At 44.2% G+C, this 25489-nt stretch overlaps 21 non-coding genes across 21 annotated transcripts; all 21 read left to right on the forward strand.

The window, feature by feature from the left end:
- The first annotated feature begins 770 nt into the window (after positions 1 to 770).
- Positions 771 to 889, forward strand: LOC125735784 (5S ribosomal RNA). The gene has a single exon (XR_007395073.1). It is a non-coding gene; the product is annotated as a 5S ribosomal RNA (ribosomal RNA).
- A 1079-nt stretch (positions 890 to 1968) lies between these two features.
- LOC125736007 (5S ribosomal RNA) lies at positions 1969 to 2087 on the forward strand. The gene has a single exon (XR_007395290.1). It is a non-coding gene; the product is annotated as a 5S ribosomal RNA (ribosomal RNA).
- A 1080-nt stretch (positions 2088 to 3167) lies between these two features.
- On the forward strand, positions 3168 to 3286 carry LOC125736346 (5S ribosomal RNA). Its single transcript, XR_007395626.1, has one exon. It is a non-coding gene; the product is annotated as a 5S ribosomal RNA (ribosomal RNA).
- A 1079-nt stretch (positions 3287 to 4365) lies between these two features.
- On the forward strand, positions 4366 to 4484 carry LOC125735785 (5S ribosomal RNA). The gene has a single exon (XR_007395074.1). It is a non-coding gene; the product is annotated as a 5S ribosomal RNA (ribosomal RNA).
- Positions 4485 to 5563: 1079 nt separating this feature from the next.
- LOC125734274 (5S ribosomal RNA) lies at positions 5564 to 5682 on the forward strand. Its single transcript, XR_007393592.1, has one exon. It is a non-coding gene; the product is annotated as a 5S ribosomal RNA (ribosomal RNA).
- Positions 5683 to 6762: 1080 nt separating this feature from the next.
- On the forward strand, positions 6763 to 6881 carry LOC125736071 (5S ribosomal RNA). Its single transcript, XR_007395354.1, has one exon. It is a non-coding gene; the product is annotated as a 5S ribosomal RNA (ribosomal RNA).
- Positions 6882 to 7619: 738 nt separating this feature from the next.
- Positions 7620 to 7738, forward strand: LOC125734154 (5S ribosomal RNA). The gene has a single exon (XR_007393478.1). It is a non-coding gene; the product is annotated as a 5S ribosomal RNA (ribosomal RNA).
- Positions 7739 to 8817: 1079 nt separating this feature from the next.
- Positions 8818 to 8936, forward strand: LOC125736011 (5S ribosomal RNA). The gene has a single exon (XR_007395294.1). It is a non-coding gene; the product is annotated as a 5S ribosomal RNA (ribosomal RNA).
- A 1077-nt stretch (positions 8937 to 10013) lies between these two features.
- Positions 10014 to 10132, forward strand: LOC125737154 (5S ribosomal RNA). The gene has a single exon (XR_007396420.1). It is a non-coding gene; the product is annotated as a 5S ribosomal RNA (ribosomal RNA).
- Positions 10133 to 11208: 1076 nt separating this feature from the next.
- LOC125733582 (5S ribosomal RNA) lies at positions 11209 to 11327 on the forward strand. The gene has a single exon (XR_007392922.1). It is a non-coding gene; the product is annotated as a 5S ribosomal RNA (ribosomal RNA).
- Positions 11328 to 12404: 1077 nt separating this feature from the next.
- On the forward strand, positions 12405 to 12523 carry LOC125737155 (5S ribosomal RNA). Its single transcript, XR_007396421.1, has one exon. It is a non-coding gene; the product is annotated as a 5S ribosomal RNA (ribosomal RNA).
- A 1077-nt stretch (positions 12524 to 13600) lies between these two features.
- On the forward strand, positions 13601 to 13719 carry LOC125735337 (5S ribosomal RNA). Its single transcript, XR_007394634.1, has one exon. It is a non-coding gene; the product is annotated as a 5S ribosomal RNA (ribosomal RNA).
- A 1075-nt stretch (positions 13720 to 14794) lies between these two features.
- Positions 14795 to 14913, forward strand: LOC125737073 (5S ribosomal RNA). The gene has a single exon (XR_007396339.1). It is a non-coding gene; the product is annotated as a 5S ribosomal RNA (ribosomal RNA).
- Positions 14914 to 16087: 1174 nt separating this feature from the next.
- On the forward strand, positions 16088 to 16206 carry LOC125735201 (5S ribosomal RNA). Its single transcript, XR_007394500.1, has one exon. It is a non-coding gene; the product is annotated as a 5S ribosomal RNA (ribosomal RNA).
- Positions 16207 to 17282: 1076 nt separating this feature from the next.
- On the forward strand, positions 17283 to 17401 carry LOC125736013 (5S ribosomal RNA). Its single transcript, XR_007395296.1, has one exon. It is a non-coding gene; the product is annotated as a 5S ribosomal RNA (ribosomal RNA).
- Positions 17402 to 18476: 1075 nt separating this feature from the next.
- LOC125736452 (5S ribosomal RNA) lies at positions 18477 to 18595 on the forward strand. Its single transcript, XR_007395730.1, has one exon. It is a non-coding gene; the product is annotated as a 5S ribosomal RNA (ribosomal RNA).
- Positions 18596 to 19670: 1075 nt separating this feature from the next.
- LOC125734408 (5S ribosomal RNA) lies at positions 19671 to 19789 on the forward strand. The gene has a single exon (XR_007393721.1). It is a non-coding gene; the product is annotated as a 5S ribosomal RNA (ribosomal RNA).
- Positions 19790 to 20864: 1075 nt separating this feature from the next.
- Positions 20865 to 20983, forward strand: LOC125736453 (5S ribosomal RNA). The gene has a single exon (XR_007395731.1). It is a non-coding gene; the product is annotated as a 5S ribosomal RNA (ribosomal RNA).
- Positions 20984 to 22057: 1074 nt separating this feature from the next.
- Positions 22058 to 22176, forward strand: LOC125736725 (5S ribosomal RNA). Its single transcript, XR_007395998.1, has one exon. It is a non-coding gene; the product is annotated as a 5S ribosomal RNA (ribosomal RNA).
- Positions 22177 to 23373: 1197 nt separating this feature from the next.
- LOC125735843 (5S ribosomal RNA) lies at positions 23374 to 23492 on the forward strand. Its single transcript, XR_007395129.1, has one exon. It is a non-coding gene; the product is annotated as a 5S ribosomal RNA (ribosomal RNA).
- A 1077-nt stretch (positions 23493 to 24569) lies between these two features.
- LOC125733583 (5S ribosomal RNA) lies at positions 24570 to 24688 on the forward strand. The gene has a single exon (XR_007392923.1). It is a non-coding gene; the product is annotated as a 5S ribosomal RNA (ribosomal RNA).
- Positions 24689 to 25489: the final 801 nt, after the last annotated feature.

The following is a 25489-nucleotide window of genomic DNA, read 5'->3' on the forward strand; positions in this document are numbered from 1 at the left end:
TATTATTCCTCTTCAACTGACCGCTTTGTTTTCTATGCAAAAACCACTTCGCCACAGAAGCCTCGATATTATTGGCATAGCAAGTTCTGCTCTTCTCCTTTCAAAATTTGCTAAAAGCTGTATTTAAAAGAACAGATTGGCCGGGGTAATTCACACCCTTCAATGCCAGCTTAATGTTTAGGTTAGTGGGAATCACAGAGGAATTAGGGATGGAAACTTCTTTGCTGGTGGTAGAAGCGGTCTGGTGAATTTTTAGAGAGAAGAGGCCATCGATGTTTGAATGTAGAAAATTGTTCTGGCTGCAGCCTGCAGTATGGACTTGTTGGTGTGTGTAGCTCCCAGTGTTCTGACAGCGCAACGTTTTGGGGAAGCATGTGATTCAGCAGCTACCAGTGGGCTTCGTGCGGCGGAGATTTTGTGGCTGTTAGCGGAGTTGATAACAGAGGGTCGTTAAGAGAAGCCTGCATGCAGTAGGCAAAGGAGTAATGTTTGCTGGCGGGGGACGTGCGGCGATTAACCTGTGCGGTAGTGAAAAGGAGTTAAAGAGAAGGAAGTGTGCGGATGCGGAAAGAATGGAATAATTGTGGTAGGCTGCCGGCTGAGTAGTTTGGTGAATGTTTGGTGTGGGTCCGGCGTTGCCGATTGGATGGTGGGGCTGCAGTGTGAGTCACATAAAAAAAAAAAAAAAAACCAGGAGTAGGATCCAATGGGACCAACTGGCATGTATAGAGGCGTGTAATGCAAAAGGGCTGTTTTTGGTAGTATCTCTCGCTTACGGCCATACCACCCTGAACACGCCCGATCTCGTCTGATCTCGGAAGCTAAGCAGCATAGGGTCTGGTTAGTACTTGGATGGGAGACCACCTGGGAATACCAGGTGCTGTAAGCTTTTCTCACTTTTACTTTATACAGGGGGCGCTCCACTTCACGATTAATTTAAATCTATTACTCCCCTTCCATTTTACTATTTTATATATATATTTTTATTTTCTCTCTTTCATAAAGGCAGCTTTTACACACCGTTTTACTCTAAATACTGCCTGGTAATTCTAGGTGCTGTAAGCTCTTCGTGCCTTTATTCCACCAGGGCGCGATCTTCTCACAAACTTGAAGACTGTCACTCCCCATTCACGTTTTACAACTTATTGTTAATGATAAAGAGACAGCTTTTTACACACAGTTTTAAACAAAGTACTGATATTATTCCTCTTCAACTGACCGCTTTGTTTTCTATGCAAAAACCACTTCGCCACAGAAGACTCGATATTATTGGCATAGCAAGTTCTGCTCTTCTCCTTTCAAAACTTGCTAAAAGCTGTATTTAAAAGAACAGATTGTCCGGGGTAATTCACACCCTTCAATGCCAGCTTAATGTTTAGGTTAGTGGGAATCACAGAGGAATTAGGGATGGAAACTTCTTTGCTGGTGGTAGAAGCGGTCTGGTGAATTTTTAGAGAGAAGAGGCCGTCGATGTTTGAATGTAGAAAATTGTTCTGGCTGCAGCCTGCAGTATGGACTTGTTGGTGTGTGTAGCTCCCAGTGTTCTAACAGCGCGACGTTTTGGGGAAGCATGTGATTCAGCAGCTACCAGTGGGCTTCGTGCGGCGGAGATTTTGTGGCTGTTAGCCGAGTTGATAACAGAGGGTCGTTAAGAGAAGCCTGCATGCAGTAGGCAAAGGAGTAATGTTTGCCGGCGGGGGACGTGCGGCGATTAACCTGTGCGGTAGTGAAAAGGAGTTAAAAAGAAGGAAGTGTGCGGATGCGGAAAGAATGGAATAATTGTGGTAGGCTGCCGGCTGAGTAGTTTGGTGAATGTTTGGTGTGGGTCCGGCGCTGCCGATTGGATGGTGGGGCTGTAGTGTGAGTCAGATAAAAAAAAAAAAAAAGAACATTAGTAGGATCCAATGGGACCAACTGGCATGTATAGAGGCGTGTAACGCAAAAGGGCTGTTTTTGGTAGCATCTCTCGCTTACGGCCATACCACCATGAACACGCCCGATCTCGTCTGATCTTGGAAGCCAAGCAGGGTAGGGTCTGGTTAGTACTTGGATGGGAGACCTCCTGGGAATACCAGGTGCTGTAAGCTTTTCTCACTTTTACTTTATACAGGGGGCGCTCCACTTCACGATTAATTTAAATCTATCACTCCCCTTCCATTTTACTATTTTATATATATATATATATTTTTCTCTCATTCATAAAGGCAGCTTTTACACACCGTTTTACTCTAAATACTTCCTGGTAATTCTAGGTGCTGTAAGCTGTTCGTGCCTTTATTCCACCAGGGCGCGATCTTCTCACAAACTTGAAAACTGTCACTCCCCATTCACGTTTTACAACTTATTGTTAATGATAAAGAGACAGCTTTTTACACACAGTTTTAAACAAAGTACTGATATTATTCCTCTTCAACTGACCGCTTTGTTTTCTATGCAAAAACCACTTCGCCACAGAAGCCTCGATATTATTGGCATAGCAAGTTCTGCTCTTCTCCTTTCGAAACTTGCTAAAAGCTGTATTTAAAAGAACAGATTGGCCGGGGTAATTCACACCCTTCAATGCCAGCTTAATGTTTAGGTTAGTGGGAATCACAGAGGAATTAGGGATGGAAACTTCTTTGCTTGTGGTAGAAGCGGTCTGGTGAATTTTTAGAGAGAAGAGGCCGTCGATGTTTGAATGTAGAAAATTGTTCTGGCTGCAGCCTGCAGTATGGACTTGTTGGTGTGTGTAGCTCCCAGTGTTCTGACAGCGCAACGTTTTGGGGAAGCATGTGATTCAGCAGCTACCAGTGGGCTTCGTGCGGCGGAGATTTTGTGGCTGTTAGCGGAGTTGATAACAGAGGGTCGTTAAGAGAAGCCTGCATGCAGTAGGCAAAGGAGTAATGTTTGCCGGCGGGGGACGTGCGGCGATTAACCTGTGCGGTAGTGAAAAGGAGTTAAAGAGAAGGAAGTGTGCGGATGCGGAAAGAATGGAATAATTGCGGTAGGCTGCCGGCTGAGTAGTTTGGTGAATGTTTGGTGTGGGTCCGGCGCTGCCGATTGGATGGTGGTGCTGCAGTGTGAGTCAAATAAAAAAAAAAAAAAAAACCAGGAGTAGGATCCAATGGGACTAACTGGCATGTATAGACGCGTGTAATGCAAAAGGGCTGTTTTTGGTCGCATCTCTCGCTTACGGCCGTACCACCCTGAACACGCCCGATCTCATCTGATCTTGGAAGCTAAGCAGGGTAGGGTCTGGTCAGTACTTGGATAGGTGACCACCTGGGAATACCAGGTGCTGTAAGCTTTTCTCACTTTTACTTTATACAGGGGGCGCTCCACTTCACGATTAATTTAAATCTAGCACTCCCCTTCCATTTTACTATTTTATATATATATATATTTTTCTCTCATTCATAAAGGCAGCTTTTAGAAACCGTTTTACTCTAAATACTTCCTGGTAATTCTAGGTGCTGTAAGCTGTTCGTGCCTTTATTCCACCAGGGCGCGATCTTCTCACAAACTTGAAGACTGTCACTCCCCATTCACGTTTTACAACTTATTGTTAATGATAAAGAGACAGCTTTTTACACACAGTTTTAAACAAAGTACTGATATTATTCCTCTTCAACTGACCGCTTTGTTTTCTATGCAAAAACCACTTCGCCACAGAAGCCTCGATATTATTGGCATAGCAAGTTCTGCTCTTCTCCTTTCAAAATTTGCTAAAAGCTGTATTTAAAAGAACAGATTGGCCGGGGTAATTCACACCCTTCAATGCCAGCTTAATGTTTAGGTTAGTGGGAATCACAGAGGAATTAGGGATGGAAACTTCTTTGCTGGTGGTAGAAGCGGTCTGGTGAATTTTTAGAGAGAAGAGGCCATCGATGTTTGAATGTAGAAAATTGTTCTGGCTGCAGCCTGCAGTATGGACTTGTTGGTGTGTGTAGCTCCCAGTGTTCTGACAGCGCAACGTTTTGGGGAAGCATGTGATTCAGCAGCTACCAGTGGGCTTCGTGCGGCGGAGATTTTGTGGCTGTTAGCGGAGTTGATAACAGAGGGTCGTTAAGAGAAGCCTGCATGCAGTAGGCAATGGAGTAATGTTTGCTGGCGGGGGACGTGCGGCGATTAACCTGTGCGGTAGTGAAAAGGAGTTAAAGAGAAGGAAGTGTGCGGATGCGGAAAGAATGGAATAATTGTGGTAGGCTGCCGGCTGAGTAGTTTGGTGAATGTTTGGTGTGGGTCCGGCGTTGCCGATTGGATGGTGGGGCTGTAGTGTGAGTCACATAAAAAAAAAAAAAAAAAACCAGGAGTAGGATCCAATGGGACCAACTGGCATGTATAGAGGCGTGTAATGCAAAAGGGCTGTTTTTGGTAGTATCTCTCGCTTACGGCCATACCACCCTGAACACGCCCGATCTCGTCTGATCTCGGAAGCTAAGCAGCATAGGGTCTGGTTAGTACTTGGATGGGAGACCACCTGGGAATACCAGGTGCTGTAAGCTTTTCTCACTTTTACTTTATACAGGGGGCGCTCCACTTCACGATTAATTTAAATCTATTACTCCCCTTCCATTTTACTATTTTATATATATATTTTTATTTTCTCTCTTTCATAAAGGCAGCTTTTACACACCGTTTTACTCTAAATACTGCCTGGTAATTCTAGGTGCTGTAAGCTCTTCGTGCCTTTATTCCACCAGGGCGCGATCTTCTCACAAACTTGAAGACTGTCACTCCCCATTCACGTTTTACAACTTATTGTTAATGATAAAGAGACAGCTTTTTACACACAGTTTTAAACAAAGTACTGATATTATTCCTCTTCAACTGACCGCTTTGTTTTCTATGCAAAAACCACTTCGCCACAGAAGACTCGATATTATTGGCATAGCAAGTTCTGCTCTTCACCTTTCAAAACTTGCTAAAAGCTGTATTTAAAAGAACAGATTGGCCGGGGTAATTCACACCCTTCAATGCCAGCTTAATGTTTAGGTTAGTGGGAATCACAGAGGAATTAGGGATGGAAACTTCTTTGCTGGTGGTAGAAGCGGTCTGGTGAATTTTTAGAGAGAAGAGGCCGTCGATGTTTGAATGTAGAAAATTGTTCTGGCTGCAGCCTGCAGTATGGACTTGTTGGTGTGTGTAGCTCCCAGTGTTCTAACAGCGCGACGTTTTGGGGAAGCATGTGATTCAGCAGCTACCAGTGGGCTTCGTGCGGCGGAGATTTTGTGGCTGTTAGCCGAGTTGATAACAGAGGGTCGTTAAGAGAAGCCTGCATGCAGTAGGCAAAGGAGTAATGTTTGCCGGCGGGGGACGTGCGGCGATTAACCTGTGCGGTAGTGAAAAGGAGTTAAAAAGAAGGAAGTGTGCGGATGCGGAAAGAATGGAATAATTGTGGTAGGCTGCCGGCTGAGTAGTTTGGTGAATGTTTGGTGTGGGTCCGGCGCTGCCGATTGGATGGTGGGGCTGTAGTGTGAGTCAGATAAAAAAAAAAAAAAAGAACATTAGTAGGATCCAATGGGACCAACTGGCATGTATAGAGGCGTGTAACGCAAAAGGGCTGTTTTTGGTAGCATCTCTCGCTTACGGCCATACCACCCTGAACACGCCCGATCTCGTCTGATCTTGGAAGCCAAGCAGGGTAGGGTCTGGTTAGTACTTGGATGGGAGACCTCCTGGGAATACCAGGTGCTGTAAGCTTTTCTCACTTTTACTTTATACAGGGGGCGCTCCACTTCACGATTAATTTAAATCTATCACTCCCCTTCCATTTTACTATTTTATATATATATATATATTTTTCTCTCATTCATAAAGGCAGCTTTTACACACCGTTTTACTCTAAATACTTCCTGGTAATTCTAGGTGCTGTAAGCTGTTCGTGCCTTTATTCCACCAGGGCGCGATCTTCTCACAAACTTGAAAACTGTCACTCCCCATTCACGTTTTACAACTTATTGTTAATGATAAAGAGACAGCTTTTTACACACAGTTTTAAACAAAGTACTGATATTATTCCTCTTCAACTGACCGCTTTGTTTTCTATGCAAAAACCACTTCGCCACAGAAGCCTCGATATTATTGGCATAGCAAGTTCTGCTCTTCTCCTTTCGAAACTTGCTAAAAGCTGTATTTAAAAGAACAGATTGGCCGGGGTAATTCACACCCTTCAATGCCAGCTTAATGTTTAGGTTAGTGGGAATCACAGAGGAATTAGGGATGGAAACTTCTTTGCTGGTGGTAGAAGCGGTCTGGTGAATTTTTAGAGAGAAGAGGCCGTCGATGTTTGAATGTAGAAAATTGTTCTGGCTGCAGCCTGCAGTATGGACTTGTTCGTGTGTGTAGCTCCCAGTGTTCTGACAGCGCAACGTTTTGGGGAATCATGTGATTCAGCAGCTACCAGTGGGCTTCGTGCGGCGGAGATTTTGTGGCTGTTAGCGGAGTTGATAACAGAGGGTCGTTAAGAGAAGCCTGCATGCAGTAGGCAAAGGAGTAATGTTTGCTGGCGGGGGACGTGCGGCGATTAACCTGTGCGGTAGTGAAAAGGAGTTAAAGAGAAGGAAGTGTGCGGATGCGGAAAGAATGGAATAATTGTGGTAGGCTGCCGGCTGAGTAGTTTGGTGAATGTTTGGTGTGGGTCCGGCGTTGCCGATTGGATGGTGGGGCTGCAGTGTGAGTCACATAAAAAAAAAAAAAAAAACCAGGAGTAGGATCCAATGGGACCAACTGGCATGTATAGAGGCGTGTAATGCAAAAGGGCTGTTTTTGGTAGCGTCTCTCGCTTATGGCCATACCACCCTGAACACGCCCGATCTCGTCTGATCTCGGAAGCTAATCAGCGTAGGGTCTGGTTAGTACTTGGATGGGAGACCACCTGGGAATACCAGGTGCTGTAAGCTTTTCTCACTTTTACTTTATACAGGGGGCGCTCCACTTCACGATTAATTTAAATCTATCAAACTTCTATCAAACTTGCTGAAAGCTGTATTTAAAAGAACAGATTGGCCGGGGTAATTCACACCCTTCAATGCCAGCTTAATGTTTAGGTTAGTGGGAATCACAGAGGAATTAGGGATGGAAACTTCTTTGCTGGTGGTAGAAGCGGTCTGGTGAATTTTTAGAGAGAAGAGGCCGTCGATGTTTGAATGTAAAAAATTGTTCTGGCTGCAGCCTGCAGTATGGACTTGTTGGTGTGTGTAGCTCCCAGTGTTCTGACAGCGCGACGTTTTGGGGAAGCATGTGATTCAGCAGCTACCAGTGGGCTTCGTGCGGCGGAGATTTTGTGGCTGTTAGCGGAGTTGATAACAGAGGGTCGTTAAGAGAAGCCTGCATGCAGTAGGCAAAGGAGTAATGTTTGCCGGCGGGGGACGTGCGGCGATTAACCTGTGCGGTAGTGAAAAGGAGTTAAAAAGAAGGAAGTGTGCGGATGCGGAAAGAATGGAATAATTGTGGTAGGCTGCCGGCTGAGTAGTTTGGTGAATGTTTGGTGTGGGTTGTATGGCGCTGCCGATTGGATGGTGGGGCTGTAGTGTGAGTCAGATAAAAAAAAAAAAAAGAACATTAGTAGGATCCAATGGGACCAACTGGCATGTATAGAGGCGTGTAACGCAAAAGGGCTGTTTTTGGTAGCATCTCTCGCTTACGGCCATACCACCCTGAACACGCCCGATCTCGTCTGATCTCGGAAGCCAAGCAGGGTAGGGTCTGGTTAGTACTTGGATGGGAGACTTCCTGGGAATACCAGGTGCTGTAAGCTTTTCTCACTTTTACTTTATACAGGGGGCGCTCCACTTCACGATTAATTTAAATCTATCACTCCCCTTCCATTTTACTATTTTATATATATATATTTTTTTTTCTCTCATTCATAAAGGCAGCTTTTAGAAACCGTTTTACTCTAAATACTTCCTGGTAATTCTAGGTGCTGTAAGCTGTTCGTGCCTTTATTCCACCAGGGCGCGATCTTCTCACAAACTTGAAGACTGTCACTCCCCATTCACGTTTTACAACTTATTGTTAATGATAAAGAGACAGCTTTTTACACACAGTTTTAAACAAAGTACTGATATAATTCCTCTTCAACTCACCGCTTTGTTTTCTATGCAAAAACCACTTCGCCACAGAAGACTCGATATTATTGGCATAGCAAGTTCTGCTCTTCTCCTTTCAAAACTTGCTAAAAGCTGTATTTAAAAGAACAGATTGGCCGGGGTAATTCACACCCTTCAATGCCAGCTTAATGTTTAGGTTAGTGGGAATCACAGAGGAATTAGGGATGGAAACTTCTTTGCTGGTGGTAGAAGCGGTCTGGTGAATTTTTAGAGAGAAGAGGCCGTCGATGTTTGAATGTAGAAAATTGTTCTGGCTGCAGCCTGCAGTATGGACTTGTTGGTGTGTGTAGCTCCCAGTGTTCTGACAGCGCGACGTTTTGGGGAAGCATGTGATTCAGCAGCTACCAGTGGGCTTCGTGCGGCGGAGATTTTGTGGCTGTTAGCGGAGTTGATAACAGAGGGTCGTTAAGAGAAGCCTGCATGCAGTAGGCAAAGGAGTAATGTTTGCCGGCGGGGGACATGCGGCGATAAACCTGTGCGGTAGTGAAAAGGAGTTAAAAAGAAGGAAGTGTGCGGATGCGGAAAGAATGGAATAATTGTGGTAGGCTGCCGGCTGAGTAGTTTGGTGAATGTTTGGTGTGGGTCCGGCGCTGCCGATTGGATGGTGGGGCTGCAGTGTGAGTCAGATAAAAAAAAAAAAAAAACCAGGAGTAGGATCCAATGGGACTAACTGGCATGTATAGACGCGTGTAATGCAAAAGGGGTGTTTTTGGTCACGTCTCTCGCTTACGGCCATACCACCCTAAACACGCCCGATCTCATCCGATCTCGGATGCCAAGCAGGGTAGGGTCTGGTCAGTACTTGGATGGGAGACCTCCTGGGAATACCAGGTGCTGTAAGCTTTTCTCACTTTTACTTTATACAGGGGGCGCTCCACTTCACGATTAATTTAAATCTATCACTCCCCTTCCATTTTACTATTTTATATATATATATATTTTTCTCTCATTCAAAAAGGCAGCTTTTAGAAACCGTTTTACTCTAAATACTTCCTGGTAATTCTAGGTGCTGTAAGCTGTTCGTGCCTTTATTCCACCAGGGCGCGATCTTCTCACAAACTTGAAGACTGTCACTCCCCATTCACGTTTTACAACTTATTGTTAATGATAAAGAGACAGCTTTTTACACACAGTTTTAAACAAAGTACTGATATTATTCCTCTTCAACTGACCGCTTTGTTTTCTATGCAAAAACCACTTCGCCACAGAAGACTCGATATTATTGGCATAGCAAGTTCTGCTCTTCTCCTTTCAAAACTTGCTAAAAGCTGTATTTAAAAGAACAGATTGGCCGGGGTAATTCACACCCTTCAATGCCAGCTTAATGTTTAGGTTAGTGGGAATCACAGAGGAATTAGGGATGGAAACTTCTTTGCTGGTGGTAGAAGCGGTCTGGTGAATTTTTAGAGAGAAGAGGCCGTCGATGTTTGAATGTAGAAAATTGTTCTGGCTGCAGCCTACAGTATGGACTTGTTGGTGTGTGTAGCTCCCAGTGTTCTGACAGCGCGACGTTTTGGGGAAGCATGTGATTCAGCAGCTACCAGTGGGCTTCGTGCGGCGGAGATTTTGTGGCTGTTAGCGGAGTTGATAACAGAGGGTCGTTAAGAGAAGCCTGCATGCAGTAGGCAAAGGAGTAATGTTTGCCGGCGGGGGACGTGCGGCGATTAACCTGTGCGGTAGTGAAAAGGAGTTAAAAAGAAGGAAGTGTGCGGATGCGGAAAGAATGGAATAATTGTGGTAGGCTGCCGGCTGAGTAGTTTGGTGAATGTTTGGTGTGGGTCCGGCGCTGCCGATTGGATGGTGGTGCTGCAGTGTGAGTCAGATAAAAAAAAAAAAAAAACCAGGAGTAGGATCCAATGGGACTAACTGGCATGTATAGACGCGTGTAATGCAAAAGGGCTGTTTTTGGTAGCGTCTCTCACTTATGGCCATACCACCCTGAACACGCCAGATCTCATCCGATCTCGGAAGCCAAGCAGAGTAGGGTCTGGTTAGTACTTGGATGGGAGACCTCCTGGGAATACCAGGTGCTGTAAGCTTTTCTCACTTTTACTTTATACAGGGGGCGCTCCACTTCACGATTAATTTAAATCTATCACTCCCCTTCCATTTTACTATTTTATATATATATATATTTTTCTCTCATTCATAAAGGTAGCTTTTACACACCGTTTTACTCTAAATACTTCCTGGTAATTCTAGGTGCTGTAAGCTGTTCGTGCCTTTATTCCACCAGGGCGCGATCTTCTCACAAACTTGAAGACTGTCACTCCCCATTCACGTTTTACAACTTATTGTTAATGATAAAGAGACAGCTGTTTACACACAGTTTTAAACAAAGTACTGATATTATTCCTCTTCAACTGACCGCTTTGTTTTCTATGCAAAAACCACTTCGCCACAGAAGACTCGATATTATTGGCATAGCAAGTTCTGCTCTTCTCCTTTCAAAACTTGCTAAAAGCTGTATTTAAAAGAACAGATTGGCCGGGGTAATTCACACCCTTCAATGCCAGCTTAATGTTTAGGTTAGTGGGAATCACAGAGGAATTAGGGATGGAAACTTCTTTGCTGGTGGTAGAAGCGGTCTGGTGAATTTTTAGAGAGAAGAGGCCGTCGATGTTTGAATGTAGAAAATTGTTCTGGCTGCAGCCTGCAGTATGGACTTGTTGGTGTGTGTAGCTCCCAGTGTTCTGACAGCGCGACGTTTTGGGGAAGCATGTGATTCAGCAGCTACCAGTGGGCTTCGTGCGGCGGAGATTTTGTGGCTGTTAGCGGAGTTGATAACAGAGGGTCGTTAAGAGAAGCCTGCATGCAGTAGGCAAAGGAGTAATGTTTGCCGGCGGGGGACGTGCGGCGATTAACCTGTGCGGTAGTGAAAAGGAGTTAAAAAGAAGGAAGTGTGCGGATGCGGAAAGAATGGAATAATTGTGGTTGGCTGCTGGCTGAGTAGTTTGGTGAATGTTTGGTGTGGGTCCGGCGCTGCCGATTGGATGGTGGGGCTGCAGTGTGAGTCAGATAAAAAAAAAAAAAGAACATTAGTAGGATCCAATGGGACCAACTGGCATGTATAGAGGCGTGTAATGCAAAAGGGCTGTTTTTGGTTGCATCTCTCGCTTACGGCCATACCACCCTGAACACGCCCGATCTCGTCTGATCTTGGAAGCTAAGCAGGGTAGGGTCTGGTTAGTACTTGGATGGGAGACCACCTGGGAATTCCAGGTGCTGTAAGCTTTTCTCACTTTTACTTCATACAGGGGGCGCTCCACTTCACGATTAATTTAAATCTATCACTCCCCTTCCATTTTACTATTTTATATATATATATATTTTTCTCTCATTCATAAAGGCAGCTTTTACACACCGTTTTACTCTAAATACTTCCTGGTAATTCTAGGTGCTGTAAGCTGTTCGTGCCTTTATTCCACCAGGGCGCGATCTTCTCACAAACTTGAAGACTGTCACTCCCCATTCACGTTTTACAACTTATTGTTAATGATAAAGAGACAGCTTTTTACACACAGTTTTAAACAAAGTACTGATATTATTCCTCTTCAACTGACCGCTTTGTTTTCTATGCAAAAACCACTTCGCCACAGAAGACTCGATATTATTGGCATAGCAAGTTCTGCTCTTCTCCTTTCAAAACTTGCTAAAAGCTGTATTTAAAAGAACAGATTGGCCGGGGTAATTCACACCCTTCAATGCCAGCTTAATGTTTAGGTTAGTGGGAATCACAGAGGAATTAGGGATGGAAACTTCTTTGCTGGTGGTAGAAGCGGTCTGGTGAATTTTTAGAGAGAAGAGGCCGTCGATGTTTGAATGTAGAAAATTGTTCTGGCTGCAGCCTGCAGTATGGACTTGTTGGTGTGTGTAGCTCCCAGTGTTCTGACAGCGCGATGTTTTGGGGAAGCATCTGATTCAGCAGCTACCAGTGGGCTTCGTGCGGCGGAGATTTTGTGGCTGTTAGCGGAGTTGATAACAGAGGGTCGTTAATAGAAGCCTGCATGCAGTAGGCAAAGGAGTAATGTTTGCCGGCGGGGGACGTGCGCCGATTAACCTGTGCGGTAGTGAAAAGGAGTTAAAAAGAAGGAAGTGTGCGGATGCGGAAAGAATGGAATAATTGTGGTAGGCTGCCGGCTGAGTAGTTTGGTGAATGTTTGGTGTGGGTCCGGCGCTGCCGATTGGATGGTGGTGCTGCAGTGTGAGTCAGATAAAAAAAAAAAAAAAACCAGGAGTAGGATCCAATGGGACTAACTGGCATGTATAGACGCGTGTAATGCAAAAGGGCTGTTTTTGGTAGCGTCTCTCACTTATGGCCATACCACCCTGAACACGCCAGATCTCATCCGATCTCGGAAGCCAAGCAGAGTAGGGTCTGGTTAGTACTTGGATGGGAGACCTCCTGGGAATACCAGGTGCTGTAAGCTTTTCTCACTTTTACTTTATACAGGGGGCGCTCCACTTCACGATTAATTTAAATCTATCACTCCCCTTCCATTTTACTATTTTATATATATATATATTTTTCTCTCATTCATAAAGGTAGCTTTTACACACCGTTTTACTCTAAATACTTCCTGGTAATTCTAGGTGCTGTAAGCTGTTCGTGCCTTTATTCCACCAGGGCGCGATCTTCTCACAAACTTGAAGACTGTCACTCCCCATTCACGTTTTACAACTTATTGTTAATGATAAAGAGACAGCTGTTTACACACAGTTTTAAACAAAGTACTGATATTATTCCTCTTCAACTGACCGCTTTGTTTTCTATGCAAAAACCACTTCGCCACAGAAGACTCGATATTATTGGCATAGCAAGTTCTGCTCTTCTCCTTTCAAAACTTGCTAAAAGCTGTATTTAAAAGAACAGATTGGCCGGGGTAATTCACACCCTTCAATGCCAGCTTAATGTTTAGGTTAGTGGGAATCACAGAGGAATTAGGGATGGAAACTTCTTTGCTGGTGGTAGAAGCGGTCTGGTGAATTTTTAGAGAGAAGAGGCCGTCGATGTTTGAATGTAGAAAATTGTTCTGGCTGCAGCCTGCAGTATGGACTTGTTGGTGTGTGTAGCTCCCAGTGTTCTGACAGCGCGACGTTTTGGGGAAGCATGTGATTCAGCAGCTACCAGTGGGCTTCGTGCGGCGGAGATTTTGTGGCTGTTAGCGGAGTTGATAACAGAGGGTCGTTAAGAGAAGCCTGCATGCAGTAGGCAAAGGAGTAATGTTTGCCGGCGGGGGACGTGCGGCGATTAACCTGTGCGGTAGTGAAAAGGAGTTAAAAAGAAGGAAGTGTGCGGATGCGGAAAGAATGGAATAATTGTGGTTGGCTGCTGGCTGAGTAGTTTGGTGAATGTTTGGTGTGGGTCCGGCGCTGCCGATTGGATGGTGGGGCTGCAGTGTGAGTCAGATAAAAAAAAAAAAAAGAACATTAGTAGGATCCAATGGGACCAACTGGCATGTATAGAGGCGTGTAATGCAAAAGGGCTGTTTTTGGTTGCATCTCTCGCTTACGGCCATACCACCCTGAACACGCCCGATCTCGTCTGATCTTGGAAGCTAAGCCGGGTAGGGTCTGGTTAGTACTTGGATGGGAGACCACCTGGGAATTCCAGGTGCTGTAAGCTTTTCTCACTTTTACTTCATACAGGGGGCGCTCCACTTCACGATTAATTTAAATCTATCACTCCCCTTCCATTTTACTATTTTATATATATATATATTTTTCTCTCATTCATAAAGGCAGCTTTTACACACCGTTTTACTCTAAATACTTCCTGGTAATTCTAGGTGCTGTAAGCTGTTCGTGCCTTTATTCCACCAGGGCGCGATCTTCTCACAAACTTGAAGACTGTCACTCCCCATTCACGTTTTACAACTTATTGTTAATGATAAAGAGACAGCTTTTTACACACAGTTTTAAACAAAGTACTGATATTATTCCTCTTCAACTGACCGCTTTGTTTTCTATGCAAAAACCACTTCGCCACAGAAGACTCGATATTATTGGCATAGCAAGTTCTGCTCTTCTCCTTTCAAAACTTGCTAAAAGCTGTATTTAAAAGAACAGATTGGCCGGGGTAATTCACACCCTTCAATGCCAGCTTAATGTTTAGGTTAGTGGGAATCACAGAGGAATTAGGGATGGAAACTTCTTTGCTGGTGGTAGAAGCGGTCTGGTGAATTTTTAGAGAGAAGAGGCCGTCGATGTTTGAATGTAGAAAATTGTTCTGGCTGCAGCCTGCAGTATGGACTTGTTGGTGTGTGTAGCTCCCAGTGTTCTGACAGCGCGATGTTTTGGGGAAGCATCTGATTCAGCAGCTACCAGTGGGCTTCGTGCGGCGGAGATTTTGTGGCTGTTAGCGGAGTTGATAACAGAGGGTCGTTAATAGAAGCCTGCATGCAGTAGGCAAAGGAGTAATGTTTGCCGGCGGGGGACGTGCGCCGATTAACCTGTGCGGTAGTGAAAAGGAGTTAAAAAGAAGGAAGTGTGCGGATGCGGAAAGAATGGAATAATTGTGGTAGGCTGCCGGCTGAGTAGTTTGGTGAATGTTTGGTGTGGGTCCGGCGCTGCCGATTGGATGGTGGGGCTGCAGTGTGAGTCAGATAAAAAAAAAAAAAACCAGGAGTAGGATCCAATGGGACTAACTGGCATGTATAGACGCGTGTAATGCAAAAGGGGTGTTTTTGGTCACGTCTCTCGCTTATGGCCATACCACCCTAAACACGCCCGATCTCATCCGATCTCGGAAGCCAGGCAGGGTAGGGTCTGGTCAGTACTTGGATGGGAGACCTCCTGGGAATACCAGGTGCTGTAAGCTTTTCTCACTTTTACTTTATACAGGGGGCGCTCCACTTCACGATTAATTTAAATCTATCACTCCCCTTCCATTTTACTATTTTATATATATATATATATATATATATATATATATATATATATATATATATATATATATATATATATATATATATGTATATATATATATATATATATATATATATATATTTTTTTTTTTATTTTTTTTTTTTTCTCTCATTAATAAAGGTAGCTTTTACACACCGTTTTACTCTAAATACTTCCTGGTAATTCTAGGTGCTGTAAGCTGTTCGTGCCTTTATTCCACCAGGGCGCGATCTTCTCACAAACTTGAAAACTGTCACTCCCCATTCACGTTTTACAACTTATTGTTAATGATAAAGAGACAGCTTTTTACACACAGTTTTAAACAAAGTACTGATATTATTCCTCTTCAACTGACCGCTTTGTTTTCTATGCAAAAACCACTTCGCCACAGAAGACTCGATATTATTGGCATAGCAAGTTCTGCTCTTCTCCTTTCAAAACTTGCTAAAAGCTGTATTTAAAAGAACAGATTGGCCCTTCAATGCCAGCTTAATGTTTAGGTTAGTGGGAATCACAGAGGAATTAGGGATGGAAACTTCTTTGCTGGTGGTAGAAGCGGTCTGGTGAATTTTTAGAGAAAAGAGGCCGTCGATGTTTGAATGTAAAAAATTGTTCTGGCTGCAGCCTGCAGTATGGACTTGTTGGTGTGTGTAGCTCCCAGTGTTCTGACAGCGCGACGTTTTGGGGAAGCATGTGATTCAGCAGCTACCAGTGGGCTTCGTGCGGCGGAGATTTTGTGGCTGTTAGCGGAGTTGATAACAGAGGGTCGTTAAGAGAAGCCTGCATGCAGTAGGCAAAGGAGTAATGTTTGCCGGCGGGGGACGTGCGGCGATTAACCTGTGCGGTAGTGAAAAGGAGTTAAAAAGAAGGAAGTGTGCGGATGCGGAAAGAATGGAATAATTGTGGTAGGCTGCCGGCTGAGTAGTTTGGTGAATGTTTGGTGTGGGTCCGGCGCTGCCGATTGGATGGTGGTGCTGCAGTGTGAGTCAGATAAAAAAAAAAAAAAAACCAGGAGTAGGATCCAATGGGACTAACTGGCATGTATAGACGCGTGTAATGCAAAAGGGCTGTTTTTGGTAGCGTCTCTCACTTATGGCCATACCACCCTGAACACGCCAGATCTCATCCGATCTCGGAAGTCAAGCAGGGTAGGGTCTGGTTAGTACTTGGATGGGAGACCTCCTGGGAATACCAGGTGCTGTAAGCTTTTCTCACTTTTACTTTATACAGGGGGCGCTCCACTTCACGATTAATTTAAATCTATCACTCCCCTTCCATTTTACTATTTTATATATATATATATTTTTCTCTCATTCATAAAGGTAGCTTTTACACACCGTTTTACTCTAAATACTTCCTGGTAATTCAAGGTGCTCTAAGCTGTTCGTGCCTTTATTCCACCAGGGCGCGATCTTCTCACAAACTTGAAGACTGTCACTCCCCATTCACGTTTTACAACTTATTGTTAATGATAAAGAGACAGCTTTTTACACACAGTTTTAAACAAAGTACTGATATTATTCCTCTTCAACTGACCGCTTTGTTTTCTATGCAAAAACCACTTCGCCACAGAAGACTCGATATTATTGGCATAGCAAGTTCTGCTCTTCTCCTTTCAAAACTTGCTAAAAGCTGTATTTAAAAGAACAGATTGGCCGGGGTAATTCACACCCTTCAATGCCAGCTTAATGTTTAGGTTAGTGGGAATCACAGAGGAATTAGGGATGGAAACTTCTTTGCTGGTGGTAGAAGCGGTCTGGTGAATTTTTAGAGAGAAGAGGCCGTCGATGTTTGAATGTAGAAAATTGTTCTGGCTGCAGCCTGCAGTATGGACTTGTTGGTGTGTGTAGCTCCCAGTGTTCTGACAGCGCGACGTTTTGGGGAAGCATGTGATTCAGCAGCTACCAGTGGGCTTCGTGCGGCGGAGATTTTGTGGCTGTTAGCGGAGTTGATAACAGAGGGTCGTTAAGAGAAGCCTGCATGCAGTAGGCAAAGGAGTAATGTTTGCCGGCGGGGGACGTGCGGCGATTAACCTGTGCGGTAGTGAAAAGGAGTTAAAAAGAAGGAAGTGTGCGGATGCGGAAAGAATGGAATAATTGTGGTAGGCTGCCGGCTGAGTAGTTTGGTGAATGTTTGGTGTGGGTCCGGCGCTGCCGATTGGATGGTGGGGCTGCAGTGTGAGTCAGATAAAAAAAAAAAAAAAACAGGAGTAGGATCCAATGGGACTAACTGGCATGTATAGACGCGTGTAATGCAAAAGGGGTGTTTTTGGTCACGTCTCTCGCTTACGGCCATACCACCCTAAACACGCCCGATCTCATCCGATCTCGGATGCCAAGCAGGGTAGGGTCTGGTCAGTACTTGGATGGGAGACCTCCTGGGAATACCAGGTGCTGTAAGCTTTTCTCACTTTTACTTTATACAGGGGGCGCTCCACTTCACGATTAATTTAAATCTATCACTCCCCTTCCATTTTACTATTTTATATATATATATATTTTTCTCTCATTCAAAAAGGCAGCTTTTAGAAACCGTTTTACTCTAAATACTTCCTGGTAATTCTAGGTGCTGTAAGCTGTTCGTGCCTTTATTCCACCAGGGCGCGATCTTCTCACAAACTTGAAGACTGTCACTCCCCTTTCACGTTTTACAACTTATTGTTAATGATAAAGAGACAGCTTTTTACACACAGTTTTAAACAAAGTACTGATATTATTCCTCTTCAACTGACCGCTTTGTTTTCTATGCAAAAACCACTTCGCCACAGAAGACTCGATATTATTGGCATAGCAAGTTCTGCTCTTCTCCTTTCAAAACTTGCTAAAAGCTGTATTTAAAAGAACAGATTGTCCGGGGTAATTCACACCCTTCAATGCCAGCTTAATGTTTAGGTTAGTGGGAATCACAGAGGAATTAGGGATGGAAACTTCTTTGCTGGTGGTAGAAGCGGTCTGGTGAATTTTTAGAGAGAAGAGGCCGTCGATGTTTGAATGTAGAAAATTGTTCTGGCTGCAGCCTACAGTATGGACTTGTTGGTGTGTGTAGCTCCCAGTGTTCTGACAGCGCAACGTTTTGGGGAAGCATCTGATTCAGCAGCTACCAGTGGGCTTGGTGCGGCGGAGATTTTGTGGCTGTTAGCGGAGTTGATAACAGAGGGTCGTTAATAGAAGCCTGCATGCAGTAGGCAAAGGAGTAATGTTTGCCGGCGGGGGACGTGCGGCGATTAACCTGTGCGGTAGTGAAAAGGAGTTAAAAAGAAGGAAGTGTGCGGATGCGGAAAGAATGGAATAATTGTGGTAGGCTGCCGGCTGAGTAGTTTGGTGAATGTTTGGTGTGGGTCCGGCGCTGCCGATTGGATGGTGGGGCTGCAGTGTGAGTCAGATAAAAAAAAAAAAAACCAGGAGTAGGATCCAATGGGACTAACTGGCATGTATAGACGCGTGTAATGCAAAAGGGCTGTTTTTGGTCACGTCTCTCGCTTACGGCCATACCACCCTAAACACGCCCGATCTCATCCGATCTCGTAAGCCAAGCAGGGTAGGGTCTGGTCAGTACTTGGATGGGAGACCTCCTGGGAATACCAGGTGCTGTAAGCTTTTCTCACTTTTACTTTATACAGGGGGCGCTCCACTTCACGATTAATTTAAATCTATCACTCCCCTTCCATTTTACTATTTTATATATATATATATTTTTCTCTCATTCAAAAAGGCAGCTTTTAGAAACCGTTTTACTCTAAATACTTCCTGGTAATTCTAGGTGCTGTAAGCTGTTCGTGCCTTTATTCCACCAGGGCGCGATCTTCTCACAAACTTGAAGACTGTCACTCCCCATTCACGTTTTACAACTTATTGTTAATGATAAAGAGACAGCTTTTTACACACAGTTTTAAACAAAGTACTGATATTATTCCTCTTCAACTGACCGCTTTGTTTTCTATGCAAAAACCACTTCGCCACAGAAGACTCGATATTATTGGCATAGCAAGTTCTGCTCTTCTCCTTTCAAAACTTGCTAAAAGCTGTATTTAAAAGAACAGATTGTCCGGGGTAATTCACACCCTTCAATGCCAGCTTAATGTTTAGGTTAGTGGGAATCACAGAGGAATTAGGGATGGAAACTTCTTTGCTGGTGGTAGAAGCGGTCTGGTGAATTTTTAGAGAGAAGAGGCCGTCGATGTTTGAATGTAGAAAATTGTTCTGGCTGCAGCCTACAGTATGGACTTGTTGGTGTGTGTAGCTCCCAGTGTTCTGACAGCGCAATGTTTTGGGGAAGCATCTGATTCAGCAGCTACCAGTGGGCTTGGTGCGGCGGAGATTTTGTGGCTGTTAGCGGAGTTGATAACAGAGGGTCGTTAATAGAAGCCTGCATGCAGTAGGCAAAGGAGTAATGTTTGCCGGCGGGGGACGTGCGGCGATTAACCTGTGCGGTAGTGAAAAGGAGTTAAAAAGAAGGAAGTGTGCGGATGCGGAAAGAATGGAATAATTGTGGTAGGCTGCCGGCTGAGTAGTTTGGTGAATGTTTGGTGTGGGTCCGGCGCTGCCGATTGGATGGTGGGGCTGCAGTGTGAGTCAGATAAAAAAAAAAAAAACCAGGAGTAGGATCCAATGGGACTAACTGGCATGTATAGACGCGTGTAATGCAAAAGGGCTGTTTTTGGTCACGTCTCTCGCTTACGGCCATACCACCCTAAACACGCCCGATCTCATCCGATCTCGGAAGCCAAGCAGGGTAGGGTCTGGTCAGTACTTGGATGGGAGACCTCCTGGGAATACCAGGTGCTGTAAGCTTTTCTCACTTTTACTTTATACAGGGGGCGCTCCACTTCACGATTAATTTAAATCTATCACTCCCCTTCCATTTTACTATTTTATATATATATATATTTTTCTCTCATTCAAAAAGGCAGCTTTTAGAAACCGTTTTACTCTAAATACTTCCTGGTAATTCTAGGTGCTGTAAGCTGTTCGTGCCTTTATTCCACCAGGGCGCGATCTTCTCACAAACTTGAAGACTGTCACTCCCCATTCACGTTTTACAACTTATTGTTAATGATAAAGAGACAGCTTTTTACACACAGTTTTAAACAAAGTACTGATATTATTCCTCTTCAACTGACCGCTTTGTTTTCTATGCAAAAACCACTTCGCCACAGAAGACTCGATATTATTGGCATAGCAAGTTCTGCTCTTCTCCTTTCAAAACTTGCTAAAAGCTGTATTTAAAAGAACAGATTGGCCGGGGTAATTCACACCCTTCAATGCCAGCTTAATGTTTAGGTTAGTGGGAATCACAGAGGAATTAGGGATGGAAACTTCTTTGCTGGTGGTAGAAGCGGTCTGGTGAATTTTTAGAGAGAAGAGGCCGTCGATGTTTGAATGTAGAAAATTGTTCTGGCTGCAGCCTGCAGTATGGACTTGTTGGTGTGTGTAGCTCCCAGTGTTCTGACAGCGCAATGTTTTGGGGAAGCATCTGATTCAGCAGCTACCAGTGGGCTTGGTGCGGCGGAGATTTTGTGGCTGTTAGCGGAGTTGATAACAGAGGGTCGTTAATAGAAGCCTGCATGCAGTAGGCAAAGGAGTAATGTTTGCCGGCGGGGGACGTGCGGCGATTAACCTGTGCGGTAGTGAAAAGGAGTTAAAAAGAAGGAAGTGTGCGGATGCGGAAAGAATGGAATAATTGTGGTAGGCTGCCGGCTGAGTAGTTTGGTGAATGTTTGGTGTGGGTCCGGCGCTGCCGATTGGATGGTGGGGCTGCAGTGTGAGTCAGATAAAAAAAAAAAAAACCAGGAGTAGGATCCAATGGGACTAACTGGCATGTATAGACGCGTGTAATGCAAAAGGGCTGTTTTTGGTCACGTCTCTCGCTTACGGCCATACCACCCTAAACACGCCCGATCTCATCCGATCTCGTAAGCCAAGCAGGGTAGGGTCTGGTCAGTACTTGGATGGGAGACCTCCTGGGAATACCAGGTGCTGTAAGCTTTTCTCACTTTTACTTTATACAGGGGGCGCTCCACTTCACGATTAATTTAAATCTATCACTCCCCTTCCATTTTACTATTTTATATATATATATATTTTTCTCTCATTCAAAAAGGCAGCTTTTAGAAACCGTTTTACTCTAAATACTTCCTGGTAATTCTAGGTGCTGTAAGCTGTTCGTGCCTTTATTCCACCAGGGCGCGATCTTCTCACAAACTTGAAGACTGTCACTCCCCATTCACGTTTTACAACTTATTGTTAATGATAAAGAGACAGCTTTTTACACACAGTTTTAAACAAAGTACTGATATTATTCCTCTTCAACTGACCGCTTTGTTTTCTATGCAAAAACCACTTCGCCACAGAAGACTCGATATTATTGGCATAGCAAGTTCTGCTCTTCTCCTTTCAAAACTTGCTAAAAGCTGTATTTAAAAGAACAGATTGGCCGGGGTAATTCACACCCTTCAATGCCAGCTTAATGTTTAGGTTAGTGGGAATCACAGAGGAATTAGGGATGGAAACTTCTTTGCTGGTGGTAGAAGCGGTCTGGTGAATTTTTAGAGAGAAGAGGCCGTCGATGTTTGAATGTAGAAAATTGTTCTGGCTGCAGCCTACAGTATGGACTTGTTGGTGTGTGTAGCTCCCAGTGTTCTGACAGCGCAATGTTTTGGGGAAGCATCTGATTCAGCAGCTACCAGTGGGCTTGGTGCGGCGGAGATTTTGTGGCTGTTAGCGGAGTTGATAACAGAGGGTCGTTAATAGAAGCCTGCATGCAGTAGGCAAAGGAGTAATGTTTGCCGGCGGGGGACGTGCGGCGATTAACCTGTGCGGTAGTGAAAAGGAGTTAAAAAGAAGGAAGTGTGCGGATGCGGAAAGAATGGAATAATTGTGGTAGGCTGCCGGCTGAGTAGTTTGGTGAATGTTTGGTGTGGGTCCGGCGCTGCCGATTGAATGGTGGGGCTGCAGTGTGAGTCAGATAAAAAAAAAAAAACCAGGAGTAGGATCCAATGGGACTAACTGGCATGTATAGACGCGTGTAATGCAAAAGGGCTGTTTTTGGTCACGTCTCTCGCTTACGGCCATACCACCCTAAACACGCCCGCTCTCATCCGATCTCGGAAGCCAAGCAGGGTAGGGTCTGGTCAGTACTTGGATGGGAGACCTCCTGGGAATACCAGGTGCTGTAAGCTTTTCTCACTTTTACTTTATACAGGGGGCGCTCCACTTCACGATTAATTTAAATCTATCACTCCCCTTCCATTTTACTATTTTATATATATATATATATATATATATATATATATATATATATATATATATATATATATATATATATATATGTATATATATATATATATATATATATGTATATATATATATATATATATATATATATATATATATTTTTTTTTTTTTTTTTTTTTTCTCTCATTCATAAAGGTAGCTTTTACACACCGTTTTACTCTAAATACTTCCTGGTAATTCTAGGTGCTGTAAGCTGTTCGTGCCTTTATTCCACCAGGGCGCGATCTTCTCACAAACTTGAAAACTGTCACTCCCCATTCACGTTTTACAACTTATTGTTAATGATAAAGAGACAGCTTTTTACACACAGTTTTAAACAAAGTACTGATATTATTCCTCTTCAACTGACCGCTTTGTTTTCTATGCAAAAACCACTTCGCCACAGAAGACTCGATATTATTGGCATAGCAAGTTCTGCTCTTCTCCTTTCAAAACTTGCTAAAAGCTGTATTTAAAAGAACAGATTGGCCCTTCAATGCCAGCTTAATGTTTAGGTTAGTGGGAATCACAGAGGAATTAGGGATGGAAACTTCTTTGCTGGTGGTAGAAGCGGTCTGGTGAATTTTTAGAGAAAAGAGGCCGTCGATGTTTGAATGTAAAAAATTGTTCTGGCTGCAGCCTGCAGTATGGACTTGTTGGTGTGTGTAGCTCCCAGTGTTCTGACAGCGCGACGTTTTGGGGAAGCATGTGATTCAGCAGCTACCAGTGGGCTTCGTGCGGCGGAGATTTTGTGGCTGTTAGCGGAGTTGATAACAGAGGGTCGTTAAGAGAAGCCTGCATGCAGTAGGCAAAGGAGTAATGTTTGCCGGCGGGGGACGTGCGGCGATTAACCTGTGCGGTAGTGAAAAGGAGTTAAAAAGAAGGAAGTGTGCGGATGCGGAAAGAATGGAATAATTGTGGTAGGCTGCCGGCTGAGTAGTTTGGTGAATGTTTGGTGTGGGTCCGGCGCTGCCGATTGGATGGTGGTGCTGCAGTGTGAGTCAGATAAAAAAAAAAAAAAAACCAGGAGTAGGATCCAATGGGACTAACTGGCATGTATAGACGCGTGTAATGCAAAAGGGCTGTTTTTGGTAGCGTCTCTCACTTATGGCCATACCACCCTGAACACGCCAGATCTCATCCGATCTCGGAAGCCAAGCAGGGTAGGGTCTGGTTAGTACTTGGATGGGAGACCTCCTGGGAATACCAGGTGCTGTAAGCTTTTCTCACTTTTACTTTATACAGGGGGCGCTCCACTTCACGATTAATTTAAATCTATCACTCCCCTTCCATTTTACTATTTTATATATATATATATTTTTCTCTCATTCATAAAGGTAGCTTTTACACACCGTTTTACTCTAAATACTTCCTGGTAATTCTAGGTGCTGTAAGCTGTTCGTGCCTTTATTCCACCAGGGCGCGATCTTCTCACAAACTTGAAGACTGTCACTCCCCATTCACGTTTTACAACTTATTGTTAATGATAAAGAGACAGCTTTTTACACACAGTTTTAAACAAAGTACTGATATTATTCCTCTTCAACTGACCGCTTTGTTTTCTATGCAAAAACCACTTCGCCACAGAAGACTCGATATTATTGGCATAGCAAGTTCTGCTCTTCTCCTTTCAAAACTTGCTAAAAGCTGTATTTAAAAGAACAGATTGGCCGGGGTAATTCACACCCTTCAATGCCAGCTTAATGTTTAGGTTAGTGGGAATCACAGAGGAATTAGGGATGGAAACTTCTTTGCTGGTGGTAGAAGCGGTCTGGTGAATTTTTAGAGAGAAGAGGCCGTCGATGTTTGAATGTAGAAAATTGTTCTGGCTGCAGCCTGCAGTATGGACTTGTTGGTGTGTGTAGCTCCCAGTGTTCTGACAGCGCGACGTTTTGGGGAAGCATGTGATTCAGCAGCTACCAGTGGGCTTCGTGCGGCGGAGATTTTGTGGCTGTTAGCGGAGTTGATAACAGAGGGTCGTTAAGAGAAGCCTGCATGCAGTAGGCAAAGGAGTAATGTTTGCCGGCGGGGGACGTGCGGCGATTAACCTGTGCGGTAGTGAAAAGGAGTTAAAAAGAAGGAAGTGTGCGGATGCGGAAAGAATGGAATAATTGTGGTAGGCTGCTGGCTGAGTAGTTTGGTGAATGTTTGGTGTGGGTCCGGCGCTGCCGATTGGATGGTGGGGCTGCAGTGTGAGTCAGATAAAAAAAAAAAAAAGAACATTAGTAGGATCCAATGGGACCAACTGGCATGTATAGAGGCGTGTAATGCAAAAGGGCTGTTTTTGGTTGCATCTCTCGCTTACGGCCATACCACCCTGAACACGCCCGATCTCGTCTGATCTTGGAAGCTAAGCAGGGTAGGGTCTGGTTAGTACTTGGATGGGAGACCACCTGGGAATTCCAGGTGCTGTAAGCTTTTCTCACTTTTACTTCATACAGGGGGCGCTCCACTTCACGATTAATTTAAATCTATCACTCCCCTTCCATTTTACTATTTTATATATATATATATTTTTCTCTCATTCATAAAGGCAGCTTTTACACACCGTTTTACTCTAAATACTTCCTGGTAATTCTAGGTGCTGTAAGCTGTTCGTGCCTTTATTCCACCAGGGCGCGATCTTCTCACAAACTTGAAGACTGTCACTCCCCATTCACGTTTTACAACTTATTGTTAATGATAAAGAGACAGCTTTTTACACACAGTTTTAAACAAAGTACTGATATTATTCCTCTTCAACTGACCGCTTTGTTTTCTATGCAAAAACCACTTTGCCACAGAAGACTCGATATTATTGGCATAGCAAGTTCTGCTCTTCTCCTTTCAAAACTTGCTAAAAGCTGTATTTAAAAGAACAGATTGGCCGGGGTAATTCACACCCTTCAATGCCAGCTTAATGTTTAGGTTAGTGGGAATCACAGAGGAATTAGGGATGGAAACTTCTTTGCTGGTGGTAGAAGCGGTCTGGTGAATTTTTAGAGAAAAGAGGCCGTCGATGTTTGAATGTAAAAAATTGTTCTGGCTGCAGCCTGCAGTATGGACTTGTTGGTGTGTGTAGCTCCCAGTGTTCTGACAGCGCGACGTTTTGGGGAAGCATGTGATTCAGCAGCTACCAGTGGGCTTCGTGCGGCGGAGATTTTGTGGCTGTTAGCGGAGTTGATAACAGAGGGTCGTTAAGAGAAGCCTGCATGCAGTAGGCAAAGGAGTAATGTTTGC

This window comes from Brienomyrus brachyistius, chromosome 2, assembly GCF_023856365.1.
Source record: "Brienomyrus brachyistius isolate T26 chromosome 2, BBRACH_0.4, whole genome shotgun sequence".
NCBI classification, from domain to species: Eukaryota; Metazoa; Chordata; class Actinopteri; order Osteoglossiformes; family Mormyridae; genus Brienomyrus; species Brienomyrus brachyistius.